Raw genomic sequence first — 20,680 nt, 5'->3', positions numbered from 1 at the left:
TTCCAACATTTATCTTCAATTCAAAAGATTGTCATCTCGACCTCACACTGGTCTGATCATGACCCAATGTGACATGACACATTTCACTGTGTCTTTCTGGTATGGCTCGGCCCTCTTTTCTGTGGAGACTCAATGAATCCCTGCTCACCACTCAGGCTTCTTGCTCCCAGGTTCTTTCGCACATTCAATCCTATTTCTCAGACAATGTGGGTTCTGTATCCTCGGCCGTTTCTCTGTGGGAGGCTCACAAAGACACCATTAGGGGTCATTTGATTCAAATTGCCTCGTCCAGGAAACGGGCCAGAGAGAAGAGGATGTTGGAATTGACCTCGAGATTGGCCAAGGTGGACGCTACTTGGAAATTCTGCCCGACTACAACCAATAGGAAAGCTTGATATGTGGTGGCTGCTGAACTTGATCTTCTCTCCACAACACGAGCTGAGAAGGCCTTACGTTGGGCCGGACATAGGTTTTATACAAGTGCCAAAAAACCGGGGTGGGTGGTGGCCTTACCTCGGACCCTGTGAAGATTACTCATAGATTTGCTGATTTTTTTTTCCTCTCTTTACCAAAAACCGAACACCTTCGTCGCTGAACATGCTGATAGCTTTTTTGCTGAGCTACACCTACCCTCTTTATCCGATACAGCCCGAGATGCCCTGAATGCGGATATTTCTGAATCTGAACTCTACCAAGCCATCAAATCTTTGAAGGCCTCCAAGGCTCCAGGCCCAACTGGGTTTTCTGGGCTCTATTATAAAAAATTTGCCACCGTTCTGGTTCCTCATTTGACGGCCTTTTTCAATTCTTTTAAACAGGGTTCCCAGGTTTCTTTGGAGTCTCTTCAGGTGCATATTACTATGATCCCTAAGAAAGCTGAAGATGCTTTTGAACTGCAAGCTTTCAGACGGATATCGCTGCTAAACGTGGACTTGAAGATTCTGGGAAAGATTCTGAGCACCCGAATTAATAAGTATCTACTCTCACTTATTCATCAAGATCAGGTTGGCTTCATTCTGGGGCGACAAGCTGCTGATAACATCCATAAAGTCATCCATCTCATTCATATTTTACATCGCCGCAGGTTACCAGGGTTCCTTTTATCCCTAGACATTTATAAAGCGTTCAATTCACTTTCTTGGGAATACTTGGCATATATGCTGTCTAGATGGGGGTTTGGTGACGCATTTCTGGCTTGGATCTCGGCTTTATAATTGTCTCCCTCGGCCTCTGTTAAATATGCAGATATTTTTTCCTCAGCCTTCCCTATTTTCAGGGGCACGAGACAGGGATGCCCATTATCACCTGCTCTTTTTGTTCTCGCTCTTGAACCTTTAGCTACAGCCATTCAAAATCACCTGGATATTTCTGTGTCCCCTATGCCAGCACTCAGTACAAGGCCAACATTTATGTGGATGATGCCCTTTTGGTTTTAACCAATCCTCTCATCACTCTCCCCAATTTCCAGGTCATATTGGACCATTTTTCGACTATATCTGGTCTTTGCATCAATTTTTCTAAAACCACAGCATTGAATATTACGCTCCCTGCCGACCTGGTTGAACAGTTCCAGACACAGTTTCCCTACCATTGGGCATCCCATTCTCTAGCTTATCTTGGCGTTACAGTTACTTCCTCCTACTCTGCCTTATTTTCAGCTAATTATTATCCCTTATTGCGCTCTGTTACTTCCCTGCTTCATTCTTGGCAGTTTCCTTCTGTATCATGGATTAGCTAGATACATGCTGCTAAGATGACTATCTTGCCGAAGATCCTGTACTTTTTCCGTACTCTCCCTATTCATGTCCCTGCGTCTTTTCTTCGAGTACTACAGAACCGGATTCTCAGTTTTATTTGGGCTCATAAACGTCCCTAGAGCCATTCTGTATACTCATAGACTACAGGGAGGTTTGGGAGTTCCACACGTTTCTAGATACTATTTTGAGGCTCAGATTTCCCAGTTGTCTATGCTTCATGCCACGACAGATATCCCGTTATGGGTACTCTTAGAATTACCCAACTGTGCTCCGCTTTCCTTAACTACATTGCTTTGGCTCCCGCCTAAGTTGCGCCCTCCGGATTTGAGCCCTATCATGCTTCACAGTTTAAGAACCTGGGATTCTGTAAAATATTCGGGTAATTTGATTTAGTCATTCCTACCTCTTTTGCCGATTACGCATAATCCTTTATTTCCACCAGGCCTAGAACATCCCCCTTCTTTCTTTTGGTGGACCTACCATGGCTTTGTTATTGTACATGATTTTCTGAGAGCTCGCACGCTTCCATCTTGGGAGTCTCTTTGAGAATCAAGGGGGTCCCGCCACGGGAATATTATCGGTATTTGCAATTGTGCCACTGGGTCCTATCCCTCTGTTGTACCTCTACATATCCTTACCACAAAACGCCCTTTGAACATGCTTGTCAGCATTCCCCAGGGTCCCCTGGTCTCATTTCTGTCATTTATGCCTCCCTTAACAGTAGGTCTTCCTCATATCACCCCTGTCTTTTGTCTCTCAATGGGAGCGAGATCTGGGTGTTTCGATTGCGGCGGAGGATTGGCGTAGGGCCTGGGGGATGGTGGCGAAATGTTCATTCAATACAGTCATTCTTGAGGCAGCCTACAAAGTTCTACTGCGGTGGTACTGGGTCCCGGGTCGGACTGCTCACTTTAATCCGACTGGCGGAGATAGGTGTTTCCGGAACTGTGGTCTACGCAGGGACGTCTTGCACATTTGGTGGTCGTGCCTGCGATTGATAGGCTTCTGGTCTAGGGTTTTTGGTTTGCTACAAACGCTATTTCATATTATGGTCCGTAGGGATGCAAAGGTGGCCCTCCTGCATTGCCAAATTTTGGGTCTGTCTAGGTCTCAACAGAAATTGGCATCCTACCTATTCATTTCGGCCAAACGTGCTATAGCTAAAGCTTGGAGAACCCCTTCGGTAGCCTTCCAGGGGGTGAGGACCCGGATGAATGTTGTTCAATGAACAGATGTCTAGCGTTCTTCATGATTCTCATCCAAGATTCCTTAAGGTTTGGGAACCTTGGATACGTTATTCCTTACCATCCCTGCCTACTACTAATAATGGCCTCATATAGTCGCTGCCTGCGATAGCCCCGGATCCGTGATCCCTCTCGTTTCCCTTCTTTCATGGTTTCTTTCTGATTCCCTTTTATTTTATTTTATTTTTCTTTTTTTCTGTTCTCTTTTTTTTCCGATATTATGTTGAATTACTGCTGCTATTTGGCTTGGTTTTTTGCCGTCCCTTCTTGATGTCATTGGACATTTCGTTATTTGACTAATACAAGTCAGCAGGATGTCTCTGTTTATTTGTTATTGTTCTGCTCTGCCCCTGCGAGGGTATATTTTGAGCTTGTTATATTCCTAAAAACAAAACTTTCCTAATAAAAATATTGAAACTGAAAAGTATCCTGTGTAGGAGGACTAAGTAATCTCTATGACCTCTGGGTTAAGCTTCACTGGCAGGAAGTCCCTAAAAATCAACAGAGCTTTTCCCCACCTCTTCCTCAGTATGTCAGAGTCTTCTGACATGTTAAGAATGGAGTGTACTTTGCTGTGCAGTCTATTTGTGTCTCATCCCACTCCATCCACGCAGCCTCTGAGCCCCTCCTTGTTTTTACAAAGCTCACAAGTAGGGATTTGGTCCCGGTTCACACAGGTCTTAATCAAACTTTGCTTGTTCAGGCATCCGTCTGAAAGCAGGACTTTTAGTCTAATCAGCTGGAGCAGACCAGCATATATAATAGCATTTTATATGCCAGCTTCCTTCTGCTGTCAATGGTTGTTAACCTCCCTAGCAGTCATATTATGTCAGTATTTCTGTGCTCAAAGCGGTCAATTTTTTTGCAGAAAAATATGTATTTTTTTTTATTGTAGGCCTGTAATTTTTAGGAATAACTCACTGAAATCTGTCCAAACAAGAGTTTAGTAAACATCCCGGGTATGTTAAAATTTGAAACACAAAATCATAAATTAGAATTTAATAAATAATCATAAAAATAATAATATAATAATAAGAAATTTAAATAAATAAAATCAAACCAAAAATACTGAAATTTGAAATATAGCTCCATGTTTGCACATAACGGAGCAATGTCGCAAAATCATTTTCAGTGTCTGATGACAAATTTCCCCACGAATCATTATCACTCAATTCTGCAAGTAGTTCTAATTTACTATCGCTGTTCTCTAGCTGGTCTAAAACCGTTTTTGACCTAAAGGGACGCTTTTTGGACGCCATGGTCATTTCTCAGTTTCCAGGCAGAAAGAAAGGTAAAAATGCAGGCAGGGCACAGGACAAAGCAGTAGGGACAAAATGTATGTGAAATGCTTTGATACAGTAATGTTTTACTATGTGATTTTAGTGTAGTGAATGTCACTTTTTCACATTTTTAAATTTCCCGCCGTTCCATCCCCCGTACGTTCCGTCGTCGCAGGGAATGGAACCGGAGGACATTGCCGGGGACACTTCAGGAGGGACATCGCGGGAACGCAGGACAAGGTAAGTGAAGAAGAGATCCCGGAGCAGCGCTGCAGGGTATTCCCGAATGTAGCTCGGGGTTACCGCTTGAGGTGCTAAAACTTTACCCCGAGTCACATTTCGGAATACCTCCAGGGAGGTTAAGGAAGCAGCAGATGCCGGCACCAACAGTTTCCTTAGCAACACTGAAAATTCCTGGGCATGTGAACAAAGGGGCAGGGATAGTGGCTGACATGATTCCCAGTCAGTGATTTCAGCCACCATACTTGCAACTTTGTTACATTCCAGGTGACAGTTCAGGGAGCAATCATTAAGCCTGGGTTTACACTTCTGCGGTGCTGAACATCGCATGTGATTCGCACAGGAACTGCACGGCATTCCTGTGCAAATGACATGCAAATTTTGGGCATTTCATTTTGAACCATATAAGGCTCAAATCGCACCGCATCCGCACCAAAAAACTGCAGGACCCTTTTTTGTCTGCACTAGAATCAGATCACATGGGTATTCACACCTATGCGATCTGATTCTGCACATTACACCTGCAGCGGTTTGCATGAACAGGGTGCAATTATGAAGCAGTGCAGAATTCGCACAAAAACTGGTGCAAATTCCTCACCACATCAGTGTGAACCCAGGCTAAGTGATCGGATGGGATGTGTCAAGCCATTGGCAGGCTTTTTTCTTTCAGCAATAGATCAAATGTTGTTATTTGTGATTGACAAATCACTGGACAATGTAATCAAAGTTTTATTTACATTATGGGACATTTTTGGGGATTTTGATCTTACATTTTTTTACTAAGACTTATTAGAAATGTTGGTGCTTTTATTTCACTCCCCTCCTTTTCCAGGCCTGACAGGTTATTGTATATGCTCAGATAGGGGTGTGCTATGGATTTTGATGGGCCTCATGATTTTTGTTTTCCTTGTTTTTCTTTTGGGGTTCCCCTTTAAAATTCACATCAGACCTGAAGGGCACCCCCTACACACACAAAACAAAATAGCATGGGGTCCTCTTGACATTTATTCGAGACCCTTAGGAAAAGGGTCTGGTATATATTATTAGGAGGAACACCATGCCTATTTTTTTTTTCATGGGGTCTCTTAAGGTTGTTTTAAATGCAGAAGGTTTGTTGCCTTCATGCATTCTATGAGCCCGATCTCAATCCAGCGATTTGCACAATAGCTACAGCTCTCACGGGTCTCTCTCATTGGCTGAGACACATCAGCGGGAGCCATTGGCTCCCCCTACTGTCAATCATAGCCAGTGAGGAGGTAGCGAGGGGGGGGGGGTGAGCTTATATACGCACAAGGGTGGATTGGGAGCAAGTACACACGAGTGCCCTTAGAGCAAGCAGCTTGCTCTGGGGGCACTCAGCAGGGAGGATGAGACAGAAGCGGGGACCCCAGAAGAGGAGGATTGGGACTGCTCTGTGCTAAACCATTGCACAGAGCAGGTAAGTATGACGTATTTATTATTTTTCTTTCCCAAAAATGTTTATTGAAAGTTTACGTACAATACAAAAAAATTAAAACAATATAAAGGCCTTCAGCCTGCAAGTGGCCCAGTTTGAGGTTTCCAACCATAAAAGGAGGGACGGTATCGCCCAACAGGCAGTATACAGTGGGAAGATAGAAACTAAAAACAACAATCAGCCTAAAAACCAACCAGGTGGTGATCATAAAGTACTAAGGAAGATTATCAACAGCTATGCGAATATATCATTAGTGAGGTTGCCATAGGGCGATGGGCATGAACAGCTTAGCTTACCCCTCGTAGAGAGGAGCACATCCTCCCCTGGCATACAATCATCGCTGTTCTCTAGCTGGTCTAAAACCGTTTTTGACCTAAAGGGACTCTTTTTGGACGCCATGGACATTTCTCAGTTTTCACGCAGAAAGAAAGGTAAAAATGCAGGCAGGGCACAGAACAAAGCAGTAGGGACAAAATGTATGTGAAATGCTTTGATACAGTAATGTTTTACTATGTGATTTTAGTGTATTTAGTGACATACAATCAATGTCAAATGAGTTTATAAAGTTGAACCGAACCAAGGGGGAAAACAAAACTCCCAAAGCAAAACAATCTAAATACTGCGAACTGGGCCTCTGATAGAAGCCATGCTTCCAGAAGGAAAGGGGGAGAGGGAAATACGAAGGATTGAAGGGAAAAAGAAAAGAGAAGGAAGAAAAATAAAGAAAAAGAAAAGCAAAGTCAAGAGGTAGGTAGTCCGCCCCTCAGGTCGGACTAATTACCTCATGCAGGAGTTTGTAAGTATTGTATCCAAGGATTGCAGACCCTCTCAAATCTTGTAGTAGTGTCAGGAAACATACTGACTAGCTTCTCATTAATCATTATCCAGCTAAGCTAAGCTTCATCACTGCCAACTCGCCCACCAGCTTCTTCCAAGCGTTAGCTTGTTATTGCTATTTTAGCCGCCAGAAACATAAAGTGAATTAGGGTCTGCATCTGTCGAGGAATGCCCTCTACCAGTTAATTAAATAGGGACGTTTGTAATTTTTAAAAAAAATCTGAACCTTTAGTATTGCTTTAACAGCTATACCAGACCCTCATCTTGGGGTTTTGTTTTTTTTTGCTTTAGTACATGTTCCCGGGGGCAATGTCCAGCCCCCCATGCCATTTTTCTTTGCCTATCAGCCAAGAAAATGGCCAGTAATGTTTAACATTCAGCCCCCATTAATTTCAAAAGGATTCATAATCAGCACTCAAATGTTAGTAATTTTTACCGAACCTGCCTCAAACCAAATCCAGGTACCATTGTTTCATCCCTTGTATCTCTACTGACTTCAGTGGGATTCATATTCGGCACCTGAACTTTAGTAATATTTTAGTGCTGGTTTACATATATGCGGGTTGAATGCGATCTGAACCGCATCCAATCCTCATGACATGTGAAATACCATTTCTTTCTATGGTGCCTGTTCACATATGTCCGGTGCACTGGACGTGCAGATTACAGGCTATTGACTTCTATGGGAACCGTTTCTCAACCGCACATGTGAGAACAGGATAAAATTCAGACTTAATCCTGTCCTGAACCTGATGTATACCTGACATGAACCGCTGAACAACTACTGTGCCAATTAGCTGTGAAAGCAGAGCTTCAATCTGCATCGCACATGTGTAAATCAGCTCTTACTGGACCCCCCTCAAACCAAACCCTGGTACCTTAGGCTCATCCCATCAGTGTATGGTACTCCTATGCAGCATGGAGCTAGAGAAGAAAATGTAGACCCTAAATGTCCCCTGAATCCCCCTCTCTGCCTCTGCCTTTTATGGCAGCTTTCATGGTTGTCACTTTCTATCTATTTCTATTTCTTCTGTTCAGCAAGGAAGTCACTGCAAATGGCCCCTTATAATAATATTATTGTAATGTTGCAGTGAAAAAATAAAAACACTAAATACCTGAAGTGTTGGATTGATAGCTATCCAAAGGTTTTACATAAAACTGCAAAGTAAGTAGGAAAGATTGTGTGGTGGTAGAACCACCTTAATACCAGTGGCTAGCAAAAAAAATGAAAGTACAGTAGTTGTTGGGGACTGCATCCTGTAAGTAAAAAAGAGCATCACTGCCCTCTGATGTAGGCACCTCCCTGATTGTAACTCTTAGAAGAGAATTAAGAGAGGGGGTTTCTGTAAGATGGCAGGTTTTTGATACAGCCACAGGGAAAAACATTTTACAGGTAAACATTCATGCACAATTTTAATTAACTATATTACAGTAATTGCATGAAAATTTCAATAAATAAATGTTTAGTTCTGCATTAAGCATATAAATGGCGCTCAAGGGTCTGCAAAGGGTAGTGTGTCCTGGGCAATTTTGAGATGATATCATTTGCTAGAGGAAAACAAACTGGATAAAACCAATGGAATCAACATGTCCCTTCAAAGCATATCCATTGTAAATAAGTATGTTTGGTACACTCTGTGCACCATCATTATCACTTTTGCAAATATTTGTAGATGTTCATAATAATAAAATTAAAAATTGTTAAACAAAAATATATCTATGCCCAAATTGATTTAATTCTTGAAAATCAGTTATTTTTTAGATTAATGCAACACTGTGACTGCTTCACCTTACCCAATTACCTTATCTTCTGTGCTTTTATTACATCCAGTTTTAGATAATTTTAAGTGACGTACTTGCATATACTGACCTACCAGATTCCTTGTTTCATTGTTCTAGAGAATAAAAGTTGAGACCTAATTGATCATTTTGATCTCGCTCTCCATTTTTGTTCCCATCGTTTGTTTTTACAAATAGACTGATAAAGATGGTAATGAAAGTATTTTAGCTTTTACAATTGCTTTTGTAACACTAGCTGGTTAATTTATTTCCTGCTCTTATGTTTTTTTATTTTTTTTCAGCAGATTCCCATTCCTTTCAACCATTGCACAGAACTGAGGCTTGTACTGTGTATTCTGCAGAAGTACTGGGTGATGAAAAGACAAGCCATCTCTTTAAGAAACTTCAAAAAGTTGCCTTCAGATGACATATATTTTTTTTAATGCCACACTCTACTTTGGGATGTGATCCACAAACTAGGACTGTCATTTTACAGACATTAAAACAAATTGCAAAGGTCAAAGGTTGTCAGGGACTCCCATAGTATATTACAGCCAAAGCCTTGAAATAATATTCATTGATAGGCTGCTTTTACATGGGTTTTAAAATACATGTACATATTTTAGCCTTTTTTTTAGTCATATTTGTATATTTGCAACATGGGATGGGTCTGATGAAAACATGACTTATGCCAGAGCGGGTAACGCTACCAAAACAATATACCTATACAGGATCTTTTCTGAACCATTAATTATGCATATTAACTTCTGACGCACCAAGAAAACTCCCAAGTAGTAGTTTGGTCCTTGTGTTGTAAAAGAGGGCCACACCTGCAGTTACATCTCTTCAAACTCCAGTCTTACTTTTATCTTCAGCTTCACATTATCTTTTAGTTATTCATGCAGGTGGAGGGACATTGTAACTGTCTGATGAACTGTACAGAATTGCTTATTGGTGAACTACATGTAGGCTCATTGTTCAGGCTAAACAGGATTCATCAACTTGGTCAAAACTACATATTCGTATTTACAATAGGTGTTGATGCAGAGTAGGGGGGTTTCTCCTGTAAATTCAAAGTTTATCTCATACTCCAACAGGTAGACAAGCAAACAATTATTCTTCAGAACAGATGCCACTTACTTTTCAGTTTTAATAAAATATTCTTATGTTTTGATAGTTGTCAGCAAAAAACCATCAGTATATTAACTGCTATTAACAAATTTTCTTTTTTAACTGCTTCAAAGTATGCAACATGATTAAGTGTTCGTATGCCTACACAGTTAATCATCTATCCTAGGAAATTCTTACTTGTACCACCTGTCAAATATAAACCCATACCATTTGTAACCATGCCTAATGACTTTGCACATTGCTAAAACTAGGCTTAATTATTTGAGATCAGTTGTAATTCATTCTGTAAAGGAAAGCACTTATTTTATATTCCATCCATTTAACTGCAAATGTGAAAGTATTACATTTGTGGGTTTTTTAACTGTTTTAAATCAGCTCTTCAATCTCCTTATATAACCAGTAGTCAAGAAATTGCTAAAAATGTTTTGGTCTAGTTATCTATTTTTTGTAAAAATATTTGTAGTACTAAAAGGTATTTTTGAAAAATAAGTTACTAAGAGAAATGTCATGTGATTTATTATTGTATAACAAAAAGCAAAATAATTTATTAATTAGCTTTGGCGAAGTAGTTCTCCATCAACTCCATCAGCAAGTCCAACATCTGTTGGTATAAGACTAAGAGCCAGCAATCTGTGTAGCCAGAATTCTGCACAATGCAAGGCCTGGAGAAATAAAGTTTTTAATACAGGAATTTATATAGAATGTATAAAGAAAAACAGGTTATCAAACCTAAATAGTTTTTTTGCTGTAGTTAAGCATTTTTTCTATAATTCTGTTGAATATGTTCTCCGTAGAAAATATGAGTACAGTGATAATGTAATTAATTGATTATTCTATAAGTGAAATGTTTACGTATTCACTTGAAACTGCCGTACAGGATTTACACTATTTGCAAGAAAAGCTCGCCTTTAAAGTCCCATATAGCTTAGTTAGCCTCCAAACTGTGTGAGGCTAAAATGGGCCAAAAGTGGGACGTACATTTTAATAAAGAATATAGTACAGTGTTGGTCTGCAGAAGTTGTCTAGATGATCCTAGGGTCTTGGTTAAGGTGGCTGCAAGTCATTGAATGGGAGCATAACCAAATTTTATCACTCTGTTACTATGTAGTGTGCCCTGGGGCTTGTGAGCACTTTATAGTACACTAAGCTATGATATTCTTAAAGTTCAATTAGTCACTTTAACTACTCTCCATGGCGATAGTCACTTTTCTCAAAGGATCATAAATTTCATTATGCTTATGAAACATATACATTTTAGGAATACATTTTCCACTAAAACCAATGCTGTTTCTTAATAGACACGTGTGATTCGTTTCATTTTGAATAATTGACGAAAATGGCATTTTCAGATATTTGGATGCATCCAAATCTCCCAATGGACTCAAAAACAAATGGAAACGAATCCAAAAAAAGTTATAACAAAATTAACAAATGCACTGGTTTCATTTGAATGACGTCACATGATGTGACATTAGTTTATCCCATGGTGAAATTAATTCAATTTTTTAATTTGTTCAATAATTCAGATCCGGATAATGCATAGATATAAATTTCATTTCATTTGCTAAATCGAATGCACATGACGCCAATCAATATTGTCCAATCAACTCATGCCATTCCTCTTGGTGGGTTGGAGTAGCGTCCAAAAATAGTGAATCCGTCTAATTTTATATATAAAAAATAGAGCAATCTTCCGGAAAAATTGCAACATTTTTCGAATCCACCCTGACCAACCAAAACAAATGCTGAAGATATGAACAAATTCTGAAAACTAATTTGTTCAAAGTAACAAGTAAGACAGAACTAAATTCTTCAATTAAGAAATGAATCCAAAATTAATTTCCAGCATGCACATGTCTATTTCTTAATATGTTAAGAAAACGAGGGTGTGATCCTCATATAATGCAATATCTTTGCTAGAAAATCCTATCTTCATACAACATCCAGCTCAAAGATATTCCAATACATGGAGATTGCATCCTAGTTTTCTTGATGTATATGTAAGTGGATTGGGAGCCCACTTTTGATGTGATCCCTATGTGAGAAGCCTGTGGCAAATTGGAAGTGACTCACCCTATTTGTTATATTTCTTAATATACTGTATATTACTAAACTAGCCAGTGTCTTGGATGCCACTGTGACAACACCAAGTAGACATTATAGTATGTTATAATGTAAATGTATGTGGTAAGTTCCATTTTTTAAAGCTCAATGGAGTTTCTATTTATCTTGTTTTTATTCAGTACACTTTTTAAATGTTAGCCAGAGATTGTCTGTAGCTATTGTTCTAGAACTATGCACTTGAAAAGCTTTGTAGTATGTAAGGATATGCACTTATTTCTACAGACAGTATTTGTAAAGGGATACATTCAGTATTTGTAAAGGAATAGAGCACAAGAACCTTGCATGTATGGCAGAGATGTATTGCATATGTTTACTTTCCCCCTGATATACACTTGGTATAATGAAAGGATTCAATAAACCAGCTTCCTAAATGTGTTTCCAGTATTGCTTTTGCAAGCAATCTCCAGTGTTTTATTATATTACATTTATGACTGACTGCTTGTTTGGTGTTTGATGTAGCAAACATGATGTGTATGGGTTGTTAACCAGTGTACAGAGGTTATGTGGTTGAATTTATGTGCTAAGTCTATGCTGATGGATCATCTGTGACTCAAGGTAAAATGTAATTGCTTTACTAAATTGTGTAAGCTTTACCTCTGCCTAGTGTATAGTTAGGAGCACTTGATATTTTTCAATCAGATTTAGGGTCACATTAATTCTATAAAACCTAAATGTACTATTAAGAATGTGTGTATCGTATAGAGAATCGACCTCTTAGATAGAGAAGAGCCAGATTAAATACAGAAATAGGCAAATCAGCAGCAATGGATGGCATAGCAGGTCAGGACAGTACCAAGACTGATCACAGCTAGTATTTGAACAAACATGTTTGTGAGACAGAAAAATTGATGGGAACCTGATGATGTAACAACGAATAATGGATATATGAACAGTATTTAAAAGCAAGTTGAGCTAGTTTTTGCAGGGAATTAAAACAGTACCAATACACAACAGAGCTAAATGATTGTGCAATGCTGAAATATATTGGCACGTAAACCAACAAACGTTGGGTTTAATTTAGTAAAATTAATAGATATCTTTTAATAGGTCTTAAAGACATCCATTTTGGTAACATTTGTTTATGCAAGCATGAGTGGATAAGAAATGTATTTGCCCTGCTTTTAAGTGGGCATACAACATTGTATGGATAGCTGTAAAAAGATACACATACAAATGCATTGTAATGGTGTAGATTTTAATCCAAGTTAAATATGAGAGCTGCCATTGTTAAGCTCTTTCAAAGAGTGCTGGCTGGCTGTTATGCTGACCCTGGCTTCAATTCTTTCTATATCAATGATCCAGAACTAGTAAGCAAACTAGAAAAGTCAGACTTTTTTCCTATATTCCTTTTCTATATTAGGGACTCAAACAATTGAAAAAAAAGAACACAAAGCGACTGGCAATTACTGAAAGAGAAGTCAACTAAAAGCATTCTTCATTCTTCCAGTGAAATTTTTTTACAAGTGTTTAAAAAACACGTACTAAGAGAATCCCAGCTTGCCATTGCTAGCTTGTTCCTCTGAAGATGCCAGTTGTCTAGATGTCATGCAAATAATGCAAAGTCACTGACTGGGGACAAATATGCAGGTCAGGAGTTCTGATTACAGTGAAGAAAATGGCAAACCCAGATAATTCTGCGCTTATGGATGGACTCTGTATGGAAAGGACCACATTACGAGTTTCTTATGATATGCATGCCTTGCTGCCCACAAAAGACAGGGAAAGTCCACATATACGTAGTAGAGATAAAAACAAACAGAGAGCACACCGGCCTAGTGCATTACCTAGTGCATTACCTTTAAAAAATGTTTTTAATAATGATAAAAGTAGGTATTGCACTTACAAAATGTCAATACAGTCAAGGGAACATTGTGAAAGAACCACTTTATCCAATCCACATTACATGTCTGTCCGTAAAGGGAACTCTGGACCTCCAACAGGCTGACACGTTTCAAGGACTTGCCTCTTCCTCAGTGCCATTCTGATTACACCTGACTATACTATACTAGTTCTGGGCACATAAGTCAAAAAGTATTGGAGTCAGATATAGCCAGGTTAATAGACTTTTTCAGAAGGAGGTCAGCAAAGGTATTACATATTTTTCTCATTACAGGTTTTTATATGTTATAGGGAGATTTATTTTCTGTGATGTATGCTCATTTAACTACAGTATAACTGTCACACACAGGCTAGATTTTAAAACACATGCTAATTCTTGAATTCTAAGAGCACAGTACAGCTATCAATATTAATTAACAAATAATATAGCATCATTCGCTGGATATTGATTACAGTATCCAGATGCTTTTTTTCACTTTTTCTTTTGGCTCAATAATACGGTATCTTTGCACTTTAACACAGCTTCACTGGGATTTGGCTGCTGTGCATGTGTTCTTTATACATATGTAATGTTAAATGTTGTTTAGGAGCTTACATTATAAACTCTCCATAATTAATTTGCACTGTGCTATGACAACATTCTGTATAAATGCTTCATAAAAATAAAAACATTTTTGCTTAATGATTGTATGTGATGGTCATACTTATGTTCTTTACTAAATATTCTGTTTTGTGAAATGTTAAGTGTTTTTTTTTTTACTGCAGTCAAACTTTCAAATAGTAGCACAATGGCAGTTTTTAAAGCTATTATATATAAATACATGATAATTGTATATAAGTAAATTAATATGTAATTTGAAGGATCAATATGTGATGAAGGTCGGAGTGGGGGAGCTTGGCTTAAAGCAGTGAAGTCCCTACTTGCATAGTTCACTGTCTTGGGTTTTGTGGCTACTGCTGGGGCCACTTGGATGCTACCTGAAAGTACTGCACATATAGCTATCTTTATAGCTAATTTTGTCTTTGCAGTAATAATGTTTTTGAGACACAATTTTAGAGCAAAACTAAGTGATAAACAACATAAGTCATTTAAATCAGAGCTTAAAATTTCAAGTCCTGAGCTACTAGCCAGGCCTTAAGAGTTACTCGCCAACAATTGCCCCACAACAACCCCTACCCTGCTACACCCCTAATTCCCCCCTAAACACGCCCTAGTAAATTATTTAATGAAATGACACTGTTAAAAGTTATCCACATTACATCAGGGTCCCCAGAGTCCCCCTAAACACTCCATCATACTTAGACCATGCGCCGCATACAACTATAACCCCCCATAACCTTTCACTCACAAAACCATAACTCTACCAAGCATATCCTACCTACTATGCAACCCAGCAGTACCTCAAATGCCCCATATTCTACCACCCATAATAACCACATAATCCTGAACCTGACCAAACCACCTATACATGTAGGTTTACATACAGACACATGTACATACACACACACAAACAGAGACACCTGTACACACACACAGAAACATATACACACACACAGAGACACATGTACACACATACAGACACATGTATACACAGACACACATACATGTACATTCACAGAAATACACACGCACAGACACATGTACACACATACATATGTACGTACATATACACACACATACATGTACATGCACACACACATGTACATGCACACAGACACATGTACACACATACACACACGTACATACATGCAGAAACATGTACATGCATACACATACAAGTACACACACATATACAAATACACACACACACACAGCCCTATAAAAAGTTGCAGTACTTCGTTGTTCACTCACAGAGCCGGGTACTACACTCTAGGGGGAGGCAGAGAGCACAGAACACACTCCTTCCTTTGCTTTCTCTGCACTCAGCTATTGAGCAGTCTGACGGCTCCCAGTGCGAGTGACAGATCCGGCCCTGAGTTCCGAGCCTGCTCAGCAAGACGGCCCTGGGGACACACTCGCCCCCACCATAATTTCCACTCGCCATTGGCGAGCAGGTGAGTGGAAATTTCAAAGCCTGATTTAAATGCTTTTGCAAGAAGAGGTAATCTTGTAGCAAGAAAAAAAGCTTGCCTCCAAAATTTAGTTAAATGTAGTGAACAAAACTATTATACACTAAAGAATTGATCACATCATTTATCTTCCAAATCAACAAAGGAAGCCTGCACATTTTCTGAGAACTGATTTCAACCTGCAGCACAAATAATTATTCATTTCACAATAAAAAAAGACTTTCCATGTGCAAATAATATATTATTGTGTGTTTTCTATCAATTTACACCCTTACCAGATATCTCTATTTATATACAATTTGGATAGCATTTAAAAATAAAGACAATTTCTGCAAATAAAATAGTTTATTAAAATACTAAGTGAGATGAGGCATAAAATTCAACCTTTAAACAGAACTGCGAGGAAAATAGTAATTTTAGGTTCACATTTACACACCATATATAAGTTCTAGTTTAGTATTGTTTCAAGACTCTCCTGTAAGCACAGTTCAATACACTTGGTGGCTATAGAAATAAATGGCTGCTGTAGTTCTCACCTGGCCATTGACTGTGGAAGTGAAGGAAAACAGCACATCGATGTGATTATGGGGTAATTTACTAAAACTGGAGAGTGCAAAATCTGGTACAGCTCTGCATAGAAACAAATCAGCTTTCATGTTTTTTGTCAAAGCTTAATTGAACATGCTGAAATTAGAAGCTGATTGGCTACCATGTACAGCTGCACCAGATTTTGAACCCTTCTGTTTTAGTAAATCAACCCCAATGAGTCTGCTCTCCTCTCCTATAAGCATGACACAATTATAGCTAACAGGCACTGTACCTAATAAGTGAAGCTGTTTGACAACAACTAAGGAAAAGTTCAGTAAATACAGTATTTTTTTGGGCAGTAACACAGGTAGAGAACTGTTAAAACATCACAGGCTACAAATTCACTGAATAGGTTAACATTACTGTTTCACATTTACATACCTGGATCCCTCTAGTCACAGCTTCACCTGTAGAACCTGCCTTTGTCATGGAACTTTGTTTAACTTGTTATATTTAATAGTACTTGGATGCCTGAGGACTTACTTAAATTGTTACTAAACCCAGGACTCTGCATTCACTATATCTGGTCTCCCACAGTACACAGGACATGGAAATGCAATTATTTTAGTAAATATAAACTGCTAAATATCTTTTCTCATCAGTCATAGCAGTCTTGTGGCTTCTATCAGTGTTCAGCTGAACACCTTTTTTAAAGTTTGTAGGAGTAGTTTTCATTCTCTTCTAGCTGTCCTGTGAGGCTGCATAACCCCTAACCCTCTGTCTGGACAGTGCTGATTGGCCCTTTGCTGATCACATGCACCTTCCCAAAGAAAAAAAACTCTCTAGCAATACACACTAAACTGAGCATGTTCAGAGTGACTCCTAGAGCCCTGTGCTATCAGCAGATAAATTGGGGACAGTAGAAGAAGGGGAGGATCAAAGAAGGCAGGATCAAACAGCTTTTTTACACAATGCAGTAGATTACCCCTTAGGTTCCAGAGTGAGTATAACAAGCATGCTTTACTGCATATAAAGGCTGATTTTACTGTTGTGGGTTTAGTAATGCTTCAAGAGCAGGATATGTAAGCAGAGAAGAAAATGAAAACAAATAAATTAGTAGTTTAAAACTAGTAGAGGGAATACAGAAATGTAGTTTCAGGTGTTATACAATAGGTTTCTATCCCTTGGGGGCAGTTCTATTATTCATCTTCCTTCTCTTTTCCGCTATTAGTCCCTATAATCACCCCATGGGTGTCTACTATATACACTTAAAGCTGAACTTCAGCGATGATATATTTTGGCCCAGTGTGAGTATGTATATGTGATACCTGATTGGACTCTGTGGAAGCTGTGGATTACTGTAGTAGCTCAAGATACTACAGTAATCTTCATGATCTTGCAGGTGCCATGATGGGGTGGAGAGGAAAGGCGGTTCTGTGGTGAGTGTTAAATAAATATTTCACTCCAGTACCTATTTTGCTGATTCCAAATGGACTGGTAAACCTAAGAGACTTTAACAAAAATTCCACCATTTTTTAATTTTAAATGGAGCTAACCTTTAGTCTAGGTTTTCACTATGAATCGCACAGGTACTGCACCGCATTCCTGTACAATTCACATGCAATTAAGTGCGGTGCGATCTAAGCCCATTCATTTTGAATGGGCTCAAATTGCACAGCATCCACACCAAAGTCATGCATGCAGTGATTTTGGGAATGCACTGTACAAAATGACCATGCAATACAGTGCAGGCAAATGCACTGCATTTGCGACCTGCTTTTGGGGTGTCAATAAGATTGTGCTGACACCCACTGCAGATCGTAAGGGCAGTGTGATTTGAATGCGGTGTGGGAAATGCTCATGGATTGTGGGTTTCACGCACCACATTCTAGTGTGAACAAAGGCTCAAACTGCTTACAAGCTATTTATGTGCACCAAACAAACGATGAACATGTATGTATCATGGCGAGAGTAAAATGTGGATTCACAAGCTTGAACTTCAGGAGGATTCCACTTCATCCTTTTCAAATCTGTCCATTGTTTGGAATTACTTCCATCTTCCTCCTAGAATTCCCTTGCCAGATCTGGGACCCTTAGAGCTGCAGTATAAACAATAGAGTATAAATTGTACACATGCAGTTTTCCTAACAATAAATCTCTTAATATTCTATTCTTGTATTATATTTTATCAAGATATAATCTTGACCCATCATTCCGACATAGCCCAGTAAGGAGATAATTGTGCTCTCAAACCTAACACTGACCATAACCAATTGAAAAAAACTTTACAAATTTAAAATTAAGTCCATGTTAATTCAATGTCAAAAGCACACAAATACCACCAGGATGGAATAAGTCAGACTGATGTCTCTGATAAACAAACACATTTCAGGTAGTTTTTAAAGAGTAATTATATATATATATATATATATATATATATATATATATACACACAGTTGTGTTCAAAATAATAGCAGTGTGTTGAAAAAAGTGAATAAAGCTCAAAATCCTTCTAATAGCTTATGTTTCCATACACACAAATGCATTGGGAACACTACACATTCTATTCCAAATCAAAACATGAAGAAAAATATATCAAATTTGTGTTGTTCCACTAAAAAAATTGAAGAAAACTGAATATTAGACTGTTAAAAAAAATCAGCAGCATGCATGTCATGACTGTTGGGTCTGTTGGATTTCTATTACTCTACTACACCTGTTAGTAAATTATTTGCCATGCAGAAATATAATTTCTACCAAAAACAGTGATTGATCAGGTTAGTGATGTCTGACTGCTATTATTTTGAACACAACTGTATATTGTAGTTTTGACTGTCCTCTGTAACCCAAGTCACCCAGTCACCAAAGGTCCCATGATCGAAAATGCTGACACCACAAATGAAATTTTTTGGTTTTAATAATCCAGAATAAGTATACAGGTGAGGAAATAACATGCGATTTAGAAATCATGATCTACATACAACCAGAAAGAAAAGTTACTAATGACAAGTCCCACGATTCTCTGTTAATAGTTTTCTCTAATCCCTTTCTTCCACAAAGAATAATCTCTGCCATGTTTAATTGCTAAGCACTGCTTGTATTGTAAACTTTAAGGAGAGGTATGGCCAAACCTTTTCTCGCTGTACTTTTATGGATCACAGGAGTGCAGTTCATTCTGCACTCCTGCAACCAGTTTTCAGCCAATATTGAGCTAAAGCTCGCTGTCAGCTGGCATCACTGAGCTGGTCCAGGCTCAGGAAAGATCCCAAGTTTACAGTCGGGATCCAACTAAAATCCTAGACTGACAGCTGGCTCAGCCTCTCAGTGAGTCGCTGAGAGGCTTAGCCAGTGTTCCTGCCCCCTCCACAGCCCTGTGCTCCAGTGAGCACTGGAGGGGCAGAGCAGAGAGCCAGTGAGAAGGTGTGGAGGGGTTTCAAGCCTCCCTGACTACCAGGAGTCTCTTTCCGGGGTGTGGCTGTCTGTCTCATATCACCCTAGTTTTTGTCTTCGATGCTTAATTTTTGAAAAATGGCTGCATACATAGGATATGGGTTGTGCCTCTTAGGCCCTTTGTGTTGCTTTATGTAAATAGTTCTCTATAATTTGAAAGTTTTGGTAGTAGACTATGTATATATTGTATATATTCTGAACATGGATTTGCATTCCTTTTGTTTTCTGTTGAAGTATGGCTGTACTATGGTTATGTTTTTTACTTTTATATCAAATGTTGTTGTTTGATTCTTTTCAATAAAAGATCAGCAGAGAGCTGCTCACAGTTACCTCACTAAAGGCAGAGAACTGAGCAATCAGCGGTCTTCGACTGCTCAGTTCTCAGTCTTAGAAGCAGTGGGTGAGTATAATTTTTTTTTTCAGAAACCCATACTTCTCTTTTACACCTAAATATGTTTATATCTGACTGCTGTTTCGAGTTCATGTTATGGAAGTGGTTGGTGCTTTTAATAACATTTTCAGATACACAACCAATAACAGTCATCATATGATAGAGTTTTTCCTGCCTCGCAGCATTAAGAACCAGTTAAAGGGCCACTGGGAAGAGGCAAGAAGGGATTAAAGACTGCAGAGTGTTCATTGTTTTCTTTTGGACAAATCCTTTTTGATAGACTTGCACTAAGCTCGAAAGATTCATAAAGGCACAACTACTATTTATTGCACAACGCTATTAAACAGGAGGCACAACCTATGTATGGAAGCAGCAGTCTTTCTGTAGCATCCAATATGTCCTCTACTAAATCACAGATAAAGCTCTCCAATCAGCAACAATGACTACACACCTGTGGTTCTGGCCAAGTAGGGGGCATTTTGGACCACTGCAGTAGACCGCTACTTCCACACACATATAACAGTCATCCTTTTCTGTGTCTGAATGGTAGGTGA

At 39.0% G+C, this 20,680-nt stretch overlaps 1 protein-coding gene across 2 annotated transcripts in view; it reads left to right on the top strand.

Annotated features, from left to right (window-relative positions):
• PKP1 (plakophilin 1) overlaps window positions 1–14,369 on the top strand; it is a 100,797-nt gene extending 86,428 nt beyond the window's left edge. The window contains exon 14 of one of the 2 annotated variants that reach the window (XM_089654103.1): window positions 8,899–14,369. The gene's annotated coding sequence lies outside the window, so the exon portion shown is untranslated. Of the gene's footprint in view, window positions 1–8,895 lie in introns of both variants that reach the window. The other variant, XM_089654102.1, reaches the window with a different exon arrangement.
• The last annotated feature ends 6,311 nt before the right edge of the window (window positions 14,370–20,680 follow it).

The sequence above is a fragment of the Staurois parvus genome, unplaced genomic scaffold (assembly GCF_062004578.1).
Source record: "Staurois parvus isolate SC_StPar_1 unplaced genomic scaffold, SC_StPar_1.0 ptg000744l, whole genome shotgun sequence".
NCBI lineage: Eukaryota > Metazoa > Chordata > Amphibia > Anura > Ranidae > Staurois > Staurois parvus.
This window is presented reverse-complemented; position numbering and strand designations above follow the sequence as displayed.